Source organism: Triticum aestivum, chromosome 7B, assembly GCF_018294505.1.
Source record: "Triticum aestivum cultivar Chinese Spring chromosome 7B, IWGSC CS RefSeq v2.1, whole genome shotgun sequence".
In the NCBI taxonomy this organism is placed as follows: Eukaryota; Viridiplantae; Streptophyta; class Magnoliopsida; order Poales; family Poaceae; genus Triticum; species Triticum aestivum.
In genome coordinates, this window is record NC_057813.1 from 762,696,163 (window position 1) to 762,707,200 (window position 11,038).

General features: G+C 45.5%; 1 pseudogene; it reads right to left on the reverse strand.

Annotated features, from left to right (window-relative positions):
• Window positions 1–527: 527 nt before the first annotated feature.
• On the reverse strand, window positions 528–10,792 carry LOC123158846 (putative disease resistance protein RGA3; annotated as a pseudogene).
• Window positions 10,793–11,038: the final 246 nt, after the last annotated feature.

Here is an 11,038-nt window from a genome sequence, read left to right on the forward strand (position 1 = left end):
GCGCCAGGAGCATGGGGGCGCCACGGCATAGGCCAGGCATGCACCACACCGGTCCATGGGGCGGCGGTTGGAGCAGCAGGGCGCGGTGCAAGCGCGCCCCCGCCGGACTGCGAGGACTGCCCCCCGCCGGAGTTGGGCGCTCGCCCCCGGCCCCTGTTGCGACCGCCACTGCCGCGGTTGTTGCCACCGCCCGGTGCGCCGCCAGGCCCCCCTTGGTTGGAGGGGACGCGAGCGGCATGCAGGGCGATCTCAGAGTTGGAGTCGGCGGAGAGGCGGCTCTCCTCAAGCAGCAGGAAGGCACGGCAACGCAGGAGCGTGGGGAATGGTGTCTGCATAGTCAGGATGGGGACGGCGTAGCGGAACCGAGGATGAAGACCGCGGAACATGTTCAGTACCTGCTCGCGGTCGGTGACGGCGGCGCCGAGCTCGGAGAGACGATCGGTGCACTCCTTGAGATGTGCGAAGAACGCGAGGATGGAGGACGAGCCTTGCTCGATGCGCCGGAACTCGGTGGAAAGGAAAACCACCTAGTGCTCGGCGTTCTCGAGGAACAGGGTGCGGATGGCCTCCCAGACGGCGGCAGCAGTGGCGCCGCGCTGATGGATGAGACCGAAGACCTCGGGGCTGACGCGATTGTAAAGCCAGGAGACGATGTGAGCATCATCTTGCATCCAGGCAGGGTCGAGGGAGCGCGCAGGGCCGACGATGTGATCCAGCACCGCATGCTTCTGGAACATGACCTCGAAGAGAGTGCGCCAGTAAGAGAAGTTCGGCGGGTTGAGCTGAAGGACGATCGGGACGTGGTGGTTGATGAACACGCCGGCGAGAGGGGAGAGGTGTGGGTTTGTGGTGGAGGAGGAGGCAGTGGGATCGGTGACGAAGAGTGTGCCGCCGCGGGAGAAGGCCGAGGGGGTGAGCAGGACCTGAGAGCGAGTCTGGGAAGCAGGCGTAGTGGGAGTGCCGCCAGCAGAGACAGGGGGACGTGGTGGCGGCGGCGGCGGGATCGCCATGGCGATGCGGTGCAGAGAGGGCAGCGGAAGCGGTTTACAGGCGCAGGAGATGACCAGCGTCTGATACCATGTAGACTGGAGTAGAAAGAATAGGCAATGCACAACTTCAAAAAAAAAAGAATAGGCAATGCACCTTGGGTGCTGCCGATGCATTCATCAGTGTATATATGGAGAGTTACAACATAGGGCGCGGGGCGCCGGTCGTGGCTACGTGCATGGGATCGTGGAGATCGTGCATGCGGTATGAGCGCTGGAGAGAGAGAGGAGGGGGCTGACTAGCTAACTACTAACACTGCCTGTCAATGGAGGCAAGTTTATGCTGCAGCACGGATTAAAAGCTGGATCCGCGAATTTGTGTTGTTTGGTTTTGTCATACCTTTGGAAAATACACGGGGTTTGTATTGTATATAGTATTAGCCGTATGCTTTGATGCGTTGAGACAACAACTAATAACATAGTCGCATAGTGTTGTTTGGTTTTGTCATACCTTTGGAAAACGTATATAAGTGATTTGTATATTGTATGTATACTATTGGCAGTAAGCTTTGATGCGTTGACACCACGTGTGTGCAGGCTCTGCTTTAATAACGTAGCTGCATAGAGGATAAAGGCTATTTGTGATTTCTGTATATTCTTTCGGTTGGTTGTTGTCACCACTCCTGTAATCCGAAGGAAAAATCTGCAAGCAAAAAATGCGGTGAGGGTGTCATGTGTGTGTGTTTATGCACGATATGTGTTTGGTCATGATTCATTCATTCATTCAGCTGCAGCAGGAGTTAGCGCTAACCGCATTGTCGATGATATTGTCATCGTAGTCTATTTTCTTCTGTCACAATTTAGAGAAGACAGTGCAGAGTTTTCTTAACAGCTGTTGAAGAACAGAGTTTTGTGCCTTCCGCAGCTTGTTTTCCTTGTCAGTGTGCCAACTTGTTGCCGGATGTGAGGGCTTGAGCACCCTCGGTAAATAAATATAATAGCGTTAAGATCAGTAAAGCAGTGATCTAAATGCTCTTGTATTAATTTCTTTACGGAGGGAGTAATTGACAGAGCATCATCCCAGAGAGTATTACATTATATAATTGACAGAGCTCCTTCTCCTGCTGCTGACTGGAGCTGTACTCAACAGAAACCAAAGAGGAGAGGAGAAATATAGCATAGCAGTCACCACCGTAGCCAGCTAGCTTAGGTTCACTTCTTTTTTACGTTCTTATGATGGTCGATTATCCGTCGGGAATCGTCATGGCATATGCATGTTTCATCACTGTGCATTGATAGCATTTGATTTTAAACGAACTGCTATTGAATGGGTAATGCTATTGAATTGTGGTTGTACATACATGATGGTTGGATCATATGGATGCGAACTGAATGTATACACCAAATGGAACAGGATTCAGAAGAAGAAAAAACGCTGTCTCTGAGTTACTATATTATTTAGTTAGCCTCTTTTTTTTTTGGAATAGGCGTGAAAGTGTAGAGGGTAGAAATGGTAACTGAATGGGTGCTCTCTTTTTACGCAAGTATTCTCCTCCTGATCTTGCTATTTATGCATGTCCATATGTCATTGGTATTCTTCCGATTTGCATTGATTATAGGAAGCGAGCGTACGCATGAGTTGAAATTGTTCTACTGATTCCTTGATGCTCTGTTCATGGCTTTGTTCTTATTTTATCCTTCTTTCTTTGCTTTGTTCTTTCCTACAAGAAGATGCCGAATTGTGTAATATGTTCAAAGAAGAGAGAATCGGCATTTATGAATGATTTCTTCTTTCTTCATTGTTACCTCAAGTTAGTGAATTTAGTTAAGTTTTACTGAGCAGCTTCATACGCATGGTTTCTCCATCTACACATCTTATTCAGTCAAGAGGCCATTAAGATCTTTTGCCTTTTAGAAAAAGGGAGATGCCATTTAGACCTTACTCTGTCCAACTTGATCTTTAACTTGCTACTATACATTATTCCCTCAATCTGTTTATACGCTGTAGAATTGATGCTTACTTTAGACGCCTGCTTCTCAGCTGCTATATATATATATATTCTTGTCAGCTGTTGGTGGAGATTGTTCATTCTCAGCTGCTGCCGATGCACCTGGGTTCTTAAGTGTATCACAGAACAGTTCAGGTTCAAAGTATCAGGATTTTTCACTTTCCATGTCTACATCAGAGCAGCTGGTATCTTAATTGCTGCAAATAAGTATAGTACGTAGCTTCTTTCTGAACAAGTTGAAATGATATTGCTATAATCCAATAGGCTATACACTATTTATGTCTCTTACTCAATTTTTGTTAGGGGTTGCTCTGCTCAATTTGCTTAGTGCAGACGAGCAACTGGATTTTACCGCACACATGTTCAGTTTCATGTTTAGTGGTTGGCAGTTTCTTGTACTAGTACCCAACCACCATATATATTGCTAAAAGCTAGGTGTGTCAGGTTAACTTTCTTCTCAAGAAGTTGACAAAGTTCAGAAGAATTCAGAGATAATAAGTTGAGCACTATAGCATGAACCAACAACAAGTTGCAATCTGTGCCATAAGATGGGAGGCCTGTTCTATAGTGTCGATTTCTTTGGAAACTTTTCAGAGTTTCAGCTTCTCACAGAGAGTACGTAGTCATCTCTGTCCACCTCTGCAACCACTGTGCAGTTGGCAAGATACAAAACGGAACCCTTCCAGGTGAATGCCAAATCTGTTGACCTTCGACTGTTACAGATACGCTACTACACAACGTAGTACTACAAGTGACATGGCTCAGTCAAAAACTTCAAGTGAACACATCAGTCAAAAACTTCAAAACACAAGTGACATGGCTCACTCAAAAACTTCAAACCTGAAAAAACTGTTCATTCCAGGAAAGAAAAATGCCCCGCCATGCATACGAGGTGAACACATCAGCCACAGACAGTGGATCAATAAGTATTTTTGCAACCACAACATCAAAACCCTGTTTCGTTTGTGCAGGCCAGTTGCTAGTACCTGTTGTAGCATATACAGAATCAGGTTTCATGACAATAGTAGGCACAGCAACAGTTTCAGTCCGCCCGCATAAAAGAAAAAAAAAACAGCAGTTTCAGTTTCTTCGGCTTACACCCTGATGGTCAATTCTGTCATCAGGTTACAGAAACCAACTCAAAGAATGTAAACACAAACACAAGTGCTCTGCAGTCTCTGTGCAGCTACACTATTAACTGTTCTCACCTGAAAACACGCCTCACTTGTCTTAACCAAACATTTGGAGAAAAAAGAAAAACCAAAGAAACAAATTCACCGATGCAACTTTATGTTTAGTGGTGTAGATAGCCGCATCCCTTCCGCAGGTGGCGATTTGATTTGATGTAGCCGAGCAGCAGGATGAAGATCCGTCTAGTACAAGCTACTCTCCCTTCGGCCTGCTCACATGCATCAACATTTAAACTGGATGAGATACTAGTAAATGACTCTGCATGCATACTGGACACTCAAAAGTTATACAGCCGGTCAGTTAGGGGCTGTTCGACATCGCTCCGCTCCACAGCTCCCGGAGCGGAGTTGGCGGAGCTGTAGGTCAAAATGGTGGAGTTGCCATTTACCCGCTCCGCAGATTCCAGGAGCGCGGACCATTACCGAACAGGGCCTTAATATGCAGTGTGTTCTACTGACCATATTGCTAACCAGGTGCATTGATAAGACTAGTTTCTTTTGCCAACAGGTGTATTATCAGCTCACTACTCTCTTTCCATCAAGTAACTTAACAAATCACCAAGGGAAATAGCAAAAGAATGAACTAACAACAGAACTGCGACTTGAAGCACGATTAATATAGCAGAGAAAAAAGAACAGTAGAGTACAATCTGCTCTCACCTCCAAAGCTAGCTATCTATCATGCACTTTCTCCTTTCCCCGATCCGCTGCTGTCTGTGGTCGGCGTGCACCCTGTTCCTTGTTTTCATCTCCTGAACTGGATGCAACAACTGCTGCTGCTGCTTCGTTTTCCTCCTCTGCAGCCAAGCGGGTGAAGTGAAATTAGCATGTTCATCTCAAATAGAGTAGCAGGGAATTGCAAAAGGAGAAATTAAGAGAGACAAAGCTAGAGTCAGAACAGACACAATAACAGCCGTGCTGATTTACCTCTAGATTCAATCAAGTGCTTGGCCAGTACGTCCCTCACCCTCACGGCGTCCTCGTCAGCTAACTGCCGCACCTCCTCCTCCTCCTCCATGCCTGCAACTTCCTCCTCCTCCTCCTCTTCCTCCCCCTCTTCCTCCCCCTCTTCCTCCCCCTCTTCCATGTCTATCACTATATTATGCAACATGCAGCACGCATAGATTGTTTCAACAAGTGGACATGAACCAATCGCTCTGTCTAGGATCCTCCAATCGGCTTTCAACCTCGTGAGCGCAGCAGTCATGATGGTTGACGCTGCAGCGTGTCTCCTGTTGAACTCGGCTTGATAAGGCAGAACATCTGGAGAGTGGTCCTTGTCTTCCAGGTTATAAGGTGTGAGGAGCCAGGGGAGAAGAGGGTATCCTGCATCACCAATTATGTATTCCCCAACTTCCAAGCCATCTGATAAATTCAGCGTACTGCCATTCAGCACAGTACCCTCCTGGCAGGACTCAAAGAGCCAAGAGTCGTGTAAAACGCTCAATTGGTTCATGCTACCCGACGGCCCCAACCAAATATTTGTGAACCTCATATCTGGATCAACCATGGCTTGCATTAACGTGCTGTCATTCTCCTCATGGTCACCGCTTTGTGATCCAAATGTGATGTGAGCTGTTTGTACAATGCCACAACAGTTTGGCAAACCATGTATCTTGTCGAACTTGCGCTTCATCTTCTCCATTTGAGCGGAGCCAGGCCAGCTGATGTGGTGAAATGCTCGCTTCCATAAAGCCTCAACAAACACCTTAGTTACCAGCAAGATAGTTGACTCATTCACACCAAGAGAGGATCCTATGCTAACCGGAGAGTCACCAGAATTCAGCATTTTCAGAGCGACAGCTACTCTGTCTTGTAAAGACAACACTCTCCCATCGACAAAGATGGGCTCCCTTGCCATCATATCTTCATAAAATGGGATCCTCACCAAGCTGCAGACGTAACTAAAGGTGCTTCTTCTCATTTTATACATAGACTCAAATCCTTGTGCATCCACCATAGAAGATGATAAGGTTTCTGCATGGCAAGAAAAACACAAAACTGGTTACATGATATTCTAGATCTGTTAAACTCGAGAAAACCTAGAAGAACAAGTAAGAAGACAAATACTGAGCAAGATGCACACTAGGAAGGTACATAACAAATACGGTCATCATGCAGCATATATGGACGAAAAGCAAGAGATAAAATCAAACGACCATATAAACTGGCAGAATCAGAGTGGTCAAACAAATTAAGAGAAAGCTTGTATGTATGTTTGATTTTCTGTACCTTCAAATATGCTAGAGCTGCTGATATTTGAATCCAACTTGCAGTTGTCTCCTCTGGTGTACAAAACGTACCATTTTCTTTGGTTGTCTCCGTCACGTGCATATGCCTTGACATGCTCCACTTGGCTGAACTTGTCCCACTCAGTGCCATATTTTCTGCAGATTGTCCTGCGGCTACCGCAGAGAGCAGCCATAGCCTGCAGAATAACTGCAAATTCCTTGGCTTTAAATCTCGCATGTATTCCGGGAGTTTTTCCATGGAGTAATCCTCCAGGACCAGCCTCTCGAGTGAAGCGATACACTCCAGCACCTTCAACTTTGCGCAGTTCATGATGATAAGCTTCTGAAGATTGGGGAGATTGGTGATCATGTCCAGGTCAGGGCATCCATGCACTGTAAGCTCAACAACAGAAGGAATGCCCTCAATGTAGCTAAGGTGCTTGACATCTTGTAGATATAATATTTTCAAAGAGCTTGCATGGGAGGCAAGGCCTGGAGGAAAATGCCTAAGTCTGCATTTACCGAGCACAAGCTTCTCCAAACGACGCATGGCCTATACTTGCTCCTCCCACTCCCACTCCTCCCATTCCACCATTCCCATGAAGATCAGTTTATTTAACCTCGGAAATGAAGCTGTTGCCGCCTGCAAGAATCCAGTCCCCACATGTTTGATGCATGGAGCACGAGAGACCTGTAGAAACTGCAGATTGGGGAGTTGGCACAACCCATTGGGAAGTTGAGTGCAACAAGGCAGATCATCAAAAAATATAGTCTTCAAGTTTTTGAGAGGCGCCATTGATGTGGACATCATCCAACTCCGGAGTTGCGAGCTAAAATACCCCATGATTTGAAGATATTCTAAACCAGGTGGAGGGTAGAGCTTATCGAGAACCTTCTCAATTCGTTGATGCTCTTGCTCAGAGACACCTTCCATATCTTTGGCCAATCCATCACCTCCCAGTTTACTGGTGTAGTGCATGTATAGACTGATAAGATGCATCTTCTCGCCGAGCCTAGCATTAGCAGCAAACAAGGCATCAGATACATTTTCTAATGTAATTAATCCAAGATATCTGAGCTGTGAAAGAGGCCCCAACTCATCCAAACTACACCAATCACCATCCACGTGGGATGGGAACCTACATAGTCTCCTCATATTTGTCAAACCACTAAACCCTCTAGGTACCGTACTTGTTGCGGGGAGTGAAAGAGACCTCAACTGGCCAAGCTTCACAATGCTATTAGGAAGATTCACCAATTTTGAACATCCACAAAGGTCAAGGAATTGCAACAGTTTCATCTTGCCAATGTTCCCTGGAAGTACAGATGTATCAGCATTGACAAGTGCTAGATACCTCAGGTGCTTGAGTTGATGCAACGATTCAATCAATGCTACCACATCTGCAGATTCTATATGCAGAGTCCGCAAACTAGGAAAAGTAGCCAATGAATCACCAGGCTTGATCTTAATGTGGATAGTTGAGATCAATGTTCTCACCGATTGCTGTGTCTGAAGAGATTTCCAATCAAGTTCACCTGATTGTGATCGGTTAGTTTCTATTGACAACCGAAGGAACTTTTGTGAATCAAGTTTAGCAATAATATCATTGTCTCCGTCTTGAGTAGTTACAAGTGCTTCATCTTTAGTCATATACTGAGCAAATGAGCGAACAACATCATGCATGTTGCAAAACCATATATCAGAATACAATTTATCTGGCTCTATCAGGTTCCTAGATACCAACTCCTTGTAGTAATTTTCTCCTAATTCTTCTAAATCATTGGAATTTCCATGAATAAATCCTTCACTAATCCACATTGCAACAACTTCAGCCATAGTAAAATTTCTACTTTTAGGAAGAAGAGACTAGTACAGAAAGCACTGCTTCAGGTAAGAAGGCATATATTCATAGCTTAAGTATACTGCATAGTTAAGCTCATCAGGCATTTTAGTTCTTGACCATTTTGAATCATCCAAAACATGCTGCCAGTCACGACGTAGCCCTCCTCTTTCACGCAAAAGTCCTCCCATTACTTTGATGGCGAGTGGTAAATAACCACATTTTTGAATAATTTTGAGTCCAATATCCTTTAGCGTATTTATGTGGTCTTCATTTATCTCACTTGAGAGTACCTGCAACCATGCAATACAAGGGGCAGCTACAGTTAATTAACCATGAACCAAGCTCCTTTAAGGCACTCAAATTTACCTTCTAAGAGACAAGAATACTAATTGATTTATCTGTCCATTTATTAAGCTAGGTTTGACAATGTAAATATTCATATCACAGAATGTACATGTCAAAAAATGTCATGAATGCATTTACCTATCTTGCTCCTACATACAAATATTTGCGATATGAATTCGACAAATAAAATACATATTTTATACCATTATTAGAAAAAGGCATGCCAGTCTCTGAGCGGTAGCAAAATGACCAGCACATAATGTGCGCATAATTGCACTTAAGTGTGTGCTTTGGTCATAAAAGAGTAAGGCGGTGGCCAGATGCAATGCCTAGCGCTTTTAAAACTTTACTTCGTACCTAGAAAACAATTCTTCCTTTCCTCTTTTTTTTTCAAAAACTGAATGTATTACTAGCAATATATTTTTGCAGTACTCCCGTCATTGAGATAGAAACTTGCACTCAGATTTAGTAAAATCATATAATATTTATTATCTTCCTTATTTTACAGGCACGTGAAGCTATATATCCATCTTCCCATCACCTAAAATGCATAGTACTTACTAGATCAAACAATGTTGGCCAAACTATATAGTGATATATTTCCTTGTTTAGCACAATGCTTTGTTGGCACTAGCAAAGTAATATTAGCCCTGTGAAATTATTGACAGCCTCTTAAGGTAGTAGTAGCACATATAAGCGATTGAAACCACACCTGATTAATTTTGGAAGCATCCTAACATTTCTATGAAAGAACTACTTTATACACCTATTAATAAGTAGATGTAGATAGATTATTTGCTTGATAAAGGTAATGTTGTTTAATAGCATACTGACCTGCGTCTTGAGCAATAACCAAGCATCGTCGGGTGCTAATGTGTCGACATGATGGTACGGCCATATAGCTGACACCCCTCGGGCTACACCTTCATCTCTAGTGGTGACGAGGACACGGCTGCCTGGAGCAGCAGCATTGACTAATGGTGTTTTGAGCACATCCTCCCATGCTCTATAGTTCCAAACATCATCCATTATCAAGAAGGTCTTGTGACCAATCAAGGCTTCCTTGAGGGTTCATTGAAGCGTGGCCTTTGCATTTCCAACTGGCTGAGTGTCTCCTCTGACTTCGATGATGGCTCTTCTCAGCAGCTCAACCTCACTAAAGTTTTGGTTGACGCTCAACCATATCTTTTTGCTGAAGTCACCTTGGAGGGCCTCGTCGTTGAAGACCTTTTGGGCGAGGGTGGTCTTGCCAATCCCACCAACACCTACAATAGCGACCACCATAATGTTGTTGCTGGCCTCATTTCCAGTGCGTGTGATCCGGGCCACCAGTGCTCTTGTGTCTTCTTCGATCTTGTCCCCAACCACGCCTGACCTGTCGAGCTCCCCTGACGTCTCACGGCTGGGATTACCATGACGAGAGCTGCTATGTTCCTCGTAGGACCCAAGATTGATGAAGTTAAAAGCAGCACTCCGCTGCTTGATGGAATCAAGCCTCTGGCTGAGCGCCTTGATGCGAGTGCCGATCTCACGAGCATGGAAGGGATTCCTCATGCAGAAAAGAAAGGGATTGTAACACCCTGCATCTGAGGAGGATGACCCACGCTTCTCCATGGCCTTGAGCTGGCAGAGGTCAAGGATATCAGCAGCTTCATACATGGCACGCTTGAGCTGCCCCACCCAGACTTTGACAGTGTCGTCGGTGATGTTCCTCCTATCAGCATCAGTGAGGAAGTTCTTAAGGTCGAGAAGCTTGTCGCCCAACTTGTCGATCTCGCTGGAGACGCCCAGCATCGTTCCGAGCTCATCTTGTACCACCTGCTTGAGGTAGTCCCCGATGTAGGATGCAAAAGCATCCAACACCATCGCCATTGGTCAACTTGTTGGCCTTGTGCTGTGATTACAATTGGAGGCAATTAAAGTGAGTTTTAAGCAGCAGACAGAGACAAGGAAATAAAACTTGAACACTAACTAACTACCTCAAGCACAGAAACTACGTCACCAACCTTTGAGATTGATGGGGTGCACTGCGCGGCACAGCAGTCGGCGGCGACAAATACCAGCGGACGGCGGTGGCGGCGGGAGCGATGGCAGTGCTGGGGAAGACCTGGAGCCTGGAGGGATTGGTATCTGGGAAGCAATGCCACAGCCACAGGGTACTCGTTGGCAGCCGGAGGTGGGTAAAGCATCAGGCGGAGAGAAGCAAAGCATCCCATTCCCATCGATGGAGCAAGCAAAGCAGCTGAGCTGAACAGAAGAGGGCATTGATATTTTTTTTATGGCCACAGGGCAGCTGAGCTTTTCCTTGATGCCAAGATATGCTATTGCCTCATGCGCACGCCAAATGACAGCGGCGCGCGCTGGGCCGGTTGACACTTCAAGACTCATATATTTCGCATATTAAATAAACGTAACAATTTGTTGTATTTGCAA